A 12,178-nucleotide genomic window follows, 5' to 3' on the forward strand; every position below is an offset into this window, starting at 1 on the left:
AGGTAACAAGGCCAAAAATAGGGCACTATGAGTAAGAATTAAGAAAATTATCTCTAATTGTGGAAAAATGTATAGAGGTTTCTCATAAAACTAAAAATAGAACTACCATATGATTCAACAATTCCACTACTGTGCATATATCCTAAAAGCTCAAAATCATCACATCAAAGAGATATGTTCATTGCAGCGTTACTTATAATAGCCAAGATATGGAATCAACTGAAGTGTCCATTAATGGGTTAATGGATAAAGAAAATGTGGCCCAATGGTATATAATTCAGCCTTAAAAAGGAAGGAAATTATGCCAAGCAAGCTGGCTCATGCCTATAATCCCAGGTACTTGGGAGGATGGGGCAGGAGGATCACTTGAGCCTAGGAGTTCGAGTCTTCAGTAAGCTACTATATAATTGCACCACTGAATTCCAGCCTGGAGACAGAATGAGGCATCCCCCCAACCAAAAAAAGAAGGGAATTCTGTCATTTGTGAAAACATAGAGAAACCTTGAGGACATTATGCTAAGTGGAATAAGCCAGGTACAGAAATACAAAAACTACATGATTTCACTTATATGGAATCTAAAACAATTGAACTTACAGAAGCAGAGAGTAGAATAGTGGTTACCAGAGATGAGGCAGAGGGTTGGGGGTATGGGGAGATGGTCAACAGGTATGAAGTTGTAATTAGGAGGATTAGATGATATGTATTTAAGATGATGGATATGCTATTATAATTAGCTTTATTTAATGATTCCACACTGTATACATATATCATAACATCACTGTGTACCCTATAATTATATATAATTATACATTGTCCACAAAATGATCTCTTAGTCTTCTTTTAAAATTTTGTTTCCATAAGTATTGTATCCATCTAGAGTGAAGATCATTGTCTTTTCTTCTGCATATGAACATTTATTCTCTGTAGAAAAATGCAATCCTGTCCCTCCAATCATGCTCCAGATCCTAAAGAAGTTTCTCTCCATGGTGCCTTGCAATATTAGCCTTCCTTGGGAACTGCTCATTAGTTGACCCTGGAATACTCAGATGTGTGTTGTCTTTAGGGTCCCTGACAGCCTTTACCTATATTTACCTCCCATGTACTCACTGGTTGCTGAAAGGCCTTCTTTTAAAAATTCGTTTGTTTTATATGCTTTAAAATCCTTGATCACGGCCACAAGTAGTCTTAACAGTCTCTGGACCATTGGTGAGGAAAGAATATACTCAGTTCACACCAGAGAGAGATCATGGCCTTTTCTTCTGACAACTTTGTGGCATCTTTGGCTGCCCTTTTTATGTGCTTGTCATTGTGCTTCCCTACATCAATCTCATAAAACACTCTTTTCCTCATGCTTGACATATTGATATCATCCCACCACAGATAAAACACAGAGCAGTGTAATATGGGCAGGTGATGGAATTATTTGCAATGCACAGAAATCTCTGCTGATCTTTAAGACTGGTGCAATATTAAACACATTACTTTCCCTGACAGGCGTTTTCATTACACCCATGCTATGCAGGTGGAGAATTTAGAAGTGAAATCTTGTTTCCCCCAACTGGGTCTATGCAATAAAATTAAAAAGTGTGTGTGTGTATCTTTTCTACTTTCTATCTTTATCTTTGAAAGATCAACCTCTTGTTTAAATAACATCTGAATTTACTTGGAGGAATGTCACAAATTTCAGAGAACCTATGTCAAAATAGTTTCTTTTTATCAGACCAGTATTCTTATAGCAGGTAGTGCCACATGGGCAGGTTTTGAGGATCACTCTGAGATAAGACAAGATGAGAAATAGCCTAGAGAAGACCAAGAAAGACCAACATCAGAATGCCAATTAGTTCTCCAGAGTGAGTTACTATGTATCTTGGTCTCATCAGAAAGAGAATCAGGGCCAAGGTTGCTAATACAAATAGCACAGTAATAGAAACAACAAGAACAACAAGGAAAGGTAATACTATTTGAGGATTTGCCTTGTGCTGCAAACTTTAAATCCTCATAGCAACCCTACGATGTAAATGACTGTGATTATCACCTATTTACCAGATGAGAAAAACAAGGCTCATAAAAGTCTACAATTTACCCAAGGTAACACAGCCAGTAATTCAAGCCCAGGTCTGTCTGCACACAAAGCTTGGGCCCTTAGCTTTTTAGAATTCTATATCCTTAAGGAAAGGTAAAGCACAGGTCCTACAAGGTCAGCTGGAGAAATTAGCATATCAAGTAGGCAATGCAGATCTGTGGTCAGGTTGAGAGCAGAAAAAGGAGTGCTGGTCAGATCAGCATGAATATGGGCCCAGTGGGACATGTTTCTGAGCCTAGAACAGTGTCTATCTACTGTTCACCACTCCTATGAAATGTTCAAGATCTTTTGAACAAATCGTTGAAGCAGCTCTGTGGGGTGTTTTAATCGGATGCCCTCTGGGTTCCACTGGTGGAGTTTACTTACTCTACCCTGAACCTACAGCTGGAGTGAGGGTTGTTACCTCCAGATGAGGAGAAGTATTTATCATTCCCTCCCCAGAGGTGGCTGTAAGTTTGTTCAAGGCTACAAATGGCATCTTCTCTTAGTTCTGTGTTTTCTTCTCTGGGTCTTCTGATCAAGCCATTAGGAAGTGTGAGGCAGACAACCTGAGGGCCAAAGTCTCATTCGGTTTAATCAGCCAGACCCTTTAGTGTTCTGAACAACCCAAATGTCCTTCCACGGCATCTGCCTAGAAGGAAGAATCTTCTGAGAATGAACTTGTAGTTCATCTATTATGTATGTTTTGTGCTGAGACAAAACAGTAGGAGCTGCTTTGCAATAAATCACGGCACCCTTATGTCCACTACTGGGAATTATACTAACATAAAAGACCTTAAGAGCTCTTCCTTCCCATAATTTTATTGAGGAAAACAAAACAGAAGACCAGAAGAATTTTAGTTGACATTAATATGATACAATTAACAATTTATTCAGCTGGCCTTTCAACCTAGAAGTTGAAACATTAGTCTTTTCTTTGTTTCAGATGAGCAAAATGAGATAATGCATTCATAGATTAATTCATCAAACATGTACGATGACTTTCTATATACTAGGTACTGTATAGATCTGGGAGATAAATACAATAGAATACAATGTAAAAATTCAGATTCTTTACCTTGGAGGATTTCACAATCTACTAGGGGAAGCAAAAACAATAATATAATCTATAACACAATTTGCTAAGTGTGGTGATAGAGGTGTGTACATGACATCATGCAAGTAGAGCAGATGAGCAACTGGTTCAGCTACATTTGGGAGGTTGAGACTTCATGGGAGATTCAACACATGAGCAGAGTATTAATAGGAGTATGACATATATAAAAGTAATCTTTTTTGAATATTTATTATGTGTTGAACTGGATACTAAGTTCTTGACATATATTGTCACAATTAATTCCATGCTTCAAACAACCCAATGGAATGTTTACTATAGTCATACATCACCTAATGGTGAGGATATGTTCTGAGAAATTCATCCTTAGGTGATTTTGTCATTATGCAAATATCATAGAGTGTACTTACACAAACCTAGATGGTATAGCCTATTACACAGCTAGGTTAGATTGTATAGCCTGTTGCCTTTAGGATACAAATCTGTACTGTGTATCACTCTACTGGATTCTGTAGGCAGTTGTAACATGGTGGTACATTTTGTGTTTCTAAACATAGAAAAGGTATAGTAAAAATTCAGTATTATAATCCTGTGGCACCGCCATCATATATGCAATCCATTATTGATCAAAATATCATTACGCAGCACATGGCTGTTTATCACTATGCTATAAACTTTGCAAGTGGTGGAAAAGAGATATGAGCCCACATTCTCTGGATTTAGATCTAAGCTCTTAAGAAAGATGACACACTAGCATTAACTATGGTGTATCGCCTAGGAACATCACCAAGCGAAGCTACTTGTTCTTGAATCCAGTAATCACTCTTGTTTTGGGGCAGTGAGCTTGGTTCTAGCATTTGATGATTTTCTTTCTGTAGTTAGAAGTTAATGATTTGCATAGAAAATAAACCTGTAGATATCATCTTTGATATTGACCAATCAGCCTGAAGACACAGTCATTGGTGTTTCTAAGAGTATCTGTGCAGTGCTCTGTGATGTTCTCTGTACACTCCTCCGACATGGTGGTGTATTGTGCAGATAACACGTGTTCACGACCTGATGCCCCTCGATCCCATGCTCCCTGGCACCTAAAATGAGTGCAACAGCAAAACACTTTGCCTGCCAATTTGGTGCTTTTCTGAGGAGCATTTTCTTTTACATTCTGAACATACACACATAAAAACTCCCATTTTTCTCTCATTAACCTGCCACAGCTTTATGAAATTCTGAGAAGTCAAGTTCAGTCTCATAATGCATAAATGTTATTTATCTTGAGTGCTGCAAATTTGGTGTATGGGGGGGTGGTGATAAGGTTAGGTAGATTTATTAGCATTCTGTCAGGAAATTTCCCTTGAGCAGTAGAGGTTTGTCAGAAAATTCAGTGTAATTGATGGGAGCAAGTTGGTTTAATTCTTAGTGCTAGATCTGTACTGGCTCTGTTCACACCTTTCCTTTCCAGACAACAAGATGTGCTGAGAAGAGAGCTCATTAAGAAGACCTTCTTGAAAACACACTCTTTGTACCAGGTTTCTATTCCCTTCCTTTCTTTCATATAATTATTTCACTTACTTGAGAAGATACAAGAACATATTGGAAGCATTACTGAATAGGCAATAATTTTTGCTCATTTGTATGTATCTTTTAACTCTCCGAGGGAAAGCTTATACTCTAGGGAATAAGGATTAACAAGAAGCTGGTATCTATTCTGCATTTCACTCTGCTTTTACTAAAGGATTAGAGGTTTCCACTGGTCAGTCTAAAAGCCATCAGGACAGAGACGTAAGTGTGGAAAGAGGTTAGACTTTGAATTAGGACTCTTGAGTCCCAGTTTCAGTTTCAGCTTGCTAACATCCCCAGCTTGCTAGCCATTTGGCCCTGAGCCAGTTATTTAAACGTGATGAGCTTTAGTTTCTTCCTTTGAAAGGTGAGGTTAATATTAATAATACCCATCTCACAGAGCCCCTAATAAATATTAAATGAAATGAAAAATGTCACAATTACTTGACCTGAGCATCTTTCAATTTCTAGTTGAAGCACTACCACCCCTAAAAAACCTTCCCTGATGTGCCCAAGAAATAACAGCTACCATTTATTGAGAAGTTATGATGTTGCCACGCACTACGTAACGTGCTTTGCATACTTCATGTCATTGAAAACTGAGAATCGAGAAACATAGGGAAAGAATAGTAGGGAAGGAGATAGAGGAGGGAGGTAGGGAGAGTACAGAAGGAGGAGGAGGGAGGGGGGGAAAGAGAAGAGAGGAAGGAGAGTAGAGAGAGAGAAGAGAATGAATGAGTTTCCATGTAATTTTGGTCAAGATACCCATCTTTCCTAAATGTCAGTTTTCTTATCAATGAAACAGTAAATAATAAAACCCACATATTAACTCTATTTTGATGACAAATGTGATGATTTATGTTACATGCAACCTGTAGTGCCTGGCACATAACAACAAATGCCTAATAAATAGAATCTAATACTATTATTGTTTTTTTCAATGTTATTAACTCTTGTTTTTGCCATTCTTCATTTTGATTTCTCCTCCTCTACTAGTTGGCTAGGAGGCTAGAGACCTTTATTTTAAAAAAAAAAAAAAAAAAATCTCTGGAAAGTGTCCAGCACACAGAAACATTCACAAATTGTTTTTGAAGGGGGCAAAAAAGGGAGTGAGGGAGAGAAGAGAGGAGGGAGGAGTACAGGAATGTGCCTGGCAAAGTGTAGGGCACAATACAATGTGGTAAACTAGCATGGAAACACCACGGGGTGGTAAATCCTTAGGTTCAAATCTGACTTTTCTTCATAACGTTGCCATTCCTATTGGAAAGTGACAACTCTGCCTCTGAAAATATTTCACAAAAACCAGAAGAGGAAAACAAACAAACAAACAAACAAAAATGCTCAAATACTATAGTGTGTGAACTTAAATGAATTTTTTCCCATTTTATTTTCCTTTCTATACAGGTGGAACTGACATTCTAAGGGAGACTTCTCACAAAGTAGCATATTCCCATGACTGGACCAAATAACCAACATTGCAAAGGGAGTTGAATTACTTTCATTCCTTGCTAGGCTAAAATGATTTGGCCTAACCAGAGATAATTTTGGCTTGGGAAACTCAGATTTTTAATCCAGTCTGACTGACCTATTCCAAATTCCATAATTTTTCCCATGCTTTCTTTACTCACTCATGGAGTAGTTTCAAGGAGCTAAATAAAATACCCTTAATGGAAACATTTGGTACAAATGGTGGTGGCATTAACGCTGTCCAGGGTCCTACTTACACTCTCTGTACCTAAAACACCAGCCAATACTCTCTGTCTAGTCAAATTCAGCCTTTTCTTTACCCAGCACAAATCTCACCCTTCCTTTGTGATCTCCAAACATGTGAACAGCCTTTCTTAACACAGACACAAACACACACACAGACACACTTCTGTCTGTTTTCATATCAGAGCTTTCATCATGGCCTTCTTTAAATGTCAAGTGTCTTGAAAGGAGATACAGTCTTAGAAAGTAAAAGATACAGGCTAACTCTGTTCTAAAGTTTATTGGCAAAAATTAGCATAAAGTAGAATTGGATCAAGCTTACAAATGAGTTTTGTTTTCTCTGCAACAAGGTTAAAAATAATTTTGATCACAAACACTGGCTTCTAAAAACATAAAAAAATGGAGACATTTTAAAATGAAATAGTTCACATAAAAATGAAAATTGTTAGCTACTTTTGGCAAACCAGAAGACACTGTAATATCAGAATTGCATTCCCATGTGGCAAAACTTTGCTAGAGATCAGTAGTGATAGTTAGAGACATTCTTCTTGGGTAGTTACAGTCCCTAACACTTCCTATCACCAAAACTGACAGCCAGTTCTAGCAATAACTAAATAGGAAAATGCTTGAATACCAGAATTCTTAAACCCAGCCTACTCATGAATTTGCATTACCTGCGTGAACTCTGGAGGCATTTCATTTTGTAAACCATGCTATAAGGAAGAGGAAATGGCCAAGTTAGATGTGCTACATAATACTATTACATTATGTCTTTTTTGTCCCTTCCACAATTTCTATTTACCACCATTTCCCATACTCTGCTACCTAGATATCTTTACTCTCAATGCAAGATGCATTACCAAAGTCTCAGGGCTTATATACCAAAAGAAAAATTCTGCTTCTAAGTCCTGCAGTCTTATTTCTCACTTCTGTCATTGAAGTCACTAAATCAAGAAGAGGTTAAGAAAAAATTAGCAAAATATCTATTGCTACACTAACAGGCAGTAATAGAACAATCTGTTCACGTCCCCACTTCACAAGTCCATTTTCCCCAAACTGATCAAACTCTTCCATCTGTGGAATTTTCCACAGCGGGTCTTTTTTTCTGCAAAGAAAGAGCAACAAGGTTCCCCACACATATTTTCCCTGGCAGAAAATTATCACCTTATTTTTTTGCCATTTCAAAAATAAATATTTTTCTCTTCTAGCTTTCCCAGTCTCATTTTAAAATGCATGCAACCAAAAGCTAGGTACTTGCCTTATTCTCTTACATTTTCATTGAAACCATTTCCTGCCCCCTTTTCCATATTATATTTATATATATAATATATATGTGTGTGTGTCTATATTTTTTCTATGTTTTATTTACACAAATAAGCCTCTTTTATCTTTCCAACTTGCATTGATATTGCTCTTCAAGCTCATGTCCTTAACCCTTTGAAAACCTGGGAGTTTTCTTCCATCTGTTATTCTGTGTCACAATGTGTGCATGCATGTGTTTATTGGCCTTCATAAAAAATCAATCTAAAATCACATTTCACCACCTGTCACCCACTCCCCTCCCTCATAGCTTGTGATATTTGCAAATGGTTATGAAGTACTCAGTCCCTGGAGTAAACTTTCTAAGGTCCAGATGTGATCAAGTTTCAACCTCCACTTAAAACCCTCCAGATGACCCTCCAGTGACCTCAGGTTGCAATACAAATGTATTATGGTACACAGGGCTCATCATGGTCTGCTCTGTCTCTTCCCTTCCAGCAGCATCCCATTTCATTCCCCCATTGAGATTCTAGCCATACTGAACAACTTGCAATTCCCTACAAAGGTCACATTGTGCCTACCCTTCTAGAACTTTGCACCTGCTGAGTCCTCTTCCAGAGATGCTTCTCTTTTCCCTCTCCACTGCCATTTCCTTGGACTTACTAAACCCTACCTCATGGTCCAACTGCTCTGGAATATACCTCTGATCCTGGGCTTCCCTGCTCCCCCTCCCCTCCAGTCTTCCTATTCCTCCTATTTTTCCTGTGTTCCCATAATATCCTCTTTATTCATTTTGAAGTATCCATCACATGGAATGAAAATTGCATGTTTTCCTGGCTGTCTCTTTCATTGGATATTACTGCACACTCCGTTTGTCTTCAGGAAGTGTGACTTGATTGTCATTGAATCACCAATGCCTTATACTGTGTCAGGCACATAGATGTTCACTAATGTTGACTGAGTAAAGAGAGTACAAATTAAAAACTTGGAAGTGGGAGGGATGTATCAATCAGGGTCTCACAGGAAAGATGGCATATTCCCAGAGTTTAGATGAAGAGAGTTTAATGAAGGAGCTCTTTCCAAGGTAAGGAAATTAACAAAAGCTAATGAAACGCTTGAGGATGAGAAAATACTAAAAGTCTCAATTATCCCTAGAATTGTATCTATTTGAAAGAGGCCACCCAATTATCACTTTGGCTTTAGAAAAAAATCCAGCTATTGACACAATCATAACATCTCAGGGAGGGTTTTGGAAGGAAGAGTAAATAAATGTCCAATGTCTCTCTTATTGAGCTCTCCCCTGGCCAAATATACAAGAAGCCAGAGAACAAGACAGTCTTATGATGCAGTCTCTGTAGCTTATAGAGGTCAGCCTCTCCAGTGGTAGTAGGGTAGAAAAGGGAAGAATATCAAAGGAAAGCAAGAATATCCAACCCAATGAGCATGTCTAGCACCAGAGGAGAATCTTTAACTCTTTCTAAAAAATGTTTTATTGTTAAATTTTAAACTAATAAATGACTATAAACTTTTCATAAGGTACCTATATTATCAATGTTCTTATGCTAAAATTCCTGGTTAATGAAAAATATATAATATGCATTAATAATTGATCAATATACAGACAGCTGTGAAGTTACTCTTCTGTAAGTGCTACCAGCTATGATTAAAACACAGAACTGTGACATCTGAATACTTCCTTCATGCTAACATAAATAGAAATTTATTTTAAAATGTAGAGTAAGAGAATTCTAAATACCTAGTAAAAATAGTAAGTGTGAATTCCAGAGAGTCTTAACAAAACGTCACCACTAAGTAAATGCTGAATAATGAATGAGTGAATGAGGTAATGCAGTTAGACTAAAGAGAATAGGGAATTTGAAGGAGGGGGAAATTTGAGGTAAACTTTGGGAAAATGAAAGGGAAGGATTTGCCTAAACTGAAAGAACAGTTAGAGAAAATGTGAACAATGTGACAAAGATGAATATTGTTAGATCCCTGCCCTCAAAGAAGGAAAGGAGGAAGAAAACTAATATTTGTTGTGTCCCTACAATAAGCTGCTTGTTATCACAAATATTCTTGTGTTTAATCCTCGCAAATCACTATAAGTATTACCATGCCATTTTTACAGTGAGGAATCCAAGACACAGAGTAGTTAAGGAGCTCACTGGTTAGTGGCAAAACCAGGAAATGATCCCAGATTTATCTTTCAAAAGCCAAACCCTGATCAGTAATCCTGATCCAATTCCATGCAGGTGGTAGCATTTAAACAAGTTCTTGAGAGATTTTCAACCGTTTGAATACCTTGTAGACATAATGCGACTAAGGGGAAATAATTGTTTTATTTATCTTTGACATATGATGGTTGACACAATTTTATCAACATAGTAAGTTCCAGTAACCCAACCAAAAATGAATATGGGAAAAATGACATCCAAGGTGTGTTCGGGGAAATAATGAATTGTTAAAGGTCTAGTAGTGAGTTTGAGGGAAGGGTTATAGCGAAAGCCACAGTTGAAGTGAAAGGACAGGACTAGATTGTAGAGGATTTTGTACAGCATAATGCAGAGTTGGAACTTTCCAGATGTGTGAAATGAGTAGCCACTGAAGAATTTTGTGCACATGAGTGAAATTACATGAGCTGTGCATTAGGAAGATTTCACTTCGGAAACGTATACATGACGTATTCAAGAAATGCATTGTCAGCTAAGAACTGGCTTAGTGTGCTATTGTCTTCATTCAGACAAGAAGGTATTGGGGGACTGAACAGGACTCTGGGAAAGAGTGGCCAGAGCTGGAGGATATTGTGGAGATTGTCAATTCTGTATTTTAGTTAAGGAGAGGGAAGGAAGCCTACCAAGGAATGACTTTAGAATTTTGAGTCTGAGCAAATGGAAAAATTATTTTTTATTATTTTTTTTATTATTTCAGCATATTATGGGGGTACAAAAGTTTAGGTTATGCTAAGGTATGGAACACAATAAGTTGGGGGTAAAATTGGGGGTGAAAAATAGTAATGAAAATGAGGAGTTTGGATCATCTATAGAAAGGGGTCCAGCAGGTGGTTGGTTACAGCTCAGACTGTTGGATGGAATGAAAGATACACAGCTGGGTTTCCTCCACTAAGAGGTAGTAGCTGAATCCATGGGAGAATTCACATGTGGTCATCAAGGAAGAAAATATGGGACCATACCATTGAGGACAGAACCTTGGGGAGAACACATTTTTAAGTTGTTGGTGATGGAAGACAAACTAAAAAATAGTTTGAAAATGAAAAATTTTCAGGTTCATTGCACCAGAAGCTCCATTTTTCCCCTTCTGACAACACCTTTACCTAGAACTTAGTACACTAGGTAGCCAATCCCTTCTACCAAATCAAGGACTATTTATTTTTGTCCACAGTTAACATATCCTTTTGTATTGACCAAAGGTCTTGCCAATTAGAGCAGCTCAATCAGATGCCTCCAATTCCACCTCTTCAAATGAGGTGCATTTTAATGTCAAGGTGACTGACATAACACTAATGCATCATAACCAGGCATTGTGTTTATCTTCCAAGGTCTTAATAGAAGATCCTCCTCCAGAGAAAACGTTTCAGACTTATCAGGCTTAGAACTGAAATCTGTTTACTTTTCATTTGTTTTCCACCCTATCTATTTCTGTCATTTCCCTTTTTAATTACCAGGGATATTTATATGGAAAACAGAGTTCCCTCTTCTTATTTTTGTCAGATCTTGTGGTTATGTCTTATTTCATGCCTTCATGCCAATTATTAAAGCTATAGTAAAATCTCCTCCTAGTATATATGGTTTCATAAAGATCAATTTAGAGGAAATTAGATGTTAAGAGAGGTGTAGGTGAATAGAAACAGGATATTTGGAGCAGGAAGGGAGGAGGGTGACAAGGAATAGTACTTTAGGAACTATTTCAGATCTAAGAGAGAGTTGACAGGACTTCAGAGGGTATGAGAAAAGTAAGATAATGCAAGTATTACACTGAAAGAAGTGGATGAGACCTCCCAAAGCAATGACAAACACAGTAGAGGGGCTGGTGAAGTAAACAACAAGGCTGTTCCACTGATTTGTGGAGCTAGGCAGAACTTCCCTCTGTGCTCTGGAAAGATAAGCATTCTCCCTGTCTTAGAAGATTTAGAGAACTTCTCAGCTTTCAAAAAAAGTTTTGGGACACACTGCAAGAATTTCCCCAGCCACATCACATTTCCCTCTACGTGGAGTCCACGGGGTTCTGTCACATGGAGATCTGTATGAAGACCTGAAGGCAAGACCCCCAAGGTGCTTAGACCAGAAGGAGAGAAAATGAGGTCCCTAAGACCACGGGTCCTTTCACCATGAATGAAGATACCACCTGACTCATTGACTACCAAGTAGCATGACTTGTGTGTTGAAGGAAGGAGGTAGTTCCAGATCAAGTTTGAAGCTGGTTCTGAACATCCATAGATCTTCTTTCCCTGCATTGTCTGTGTGTTGGGGGTAAGAGGTTGTTTGCAAAGGAAAGA

At 37.9% G+C, this 12,178-nt stretch overlaps 1 protein-coding gene across 8 annotated transcripts in view; it reads left to right on the forward strand.

Moving 5' to 3' along the window:
- NRXN3 (neurexin 3) overlaps positions 1-12,178 on the forward strand; it is a 1,493,796-nt gene that overhangs the window by 927,444 nt on the left and 554,174 nt on the right. The gene's annotated exons all lie outside the window — the stretch shown is intronic.

The sequence above is a fragment of the Eulemur rufifrons genome, chromosome 2 (assembly GCF_041146395.1).
Source record: "Eulemur rufifrons isolate Redbay chromosome 2, OSU_ERuf_1, whole genome shotgun sequence".
Classification (NCBI taxonomy): Eukaryota; Metazoa; Chordata; class Mammalia; order Primates; family Lemuridae; genus Eulemur; species Eulemur rufifrons.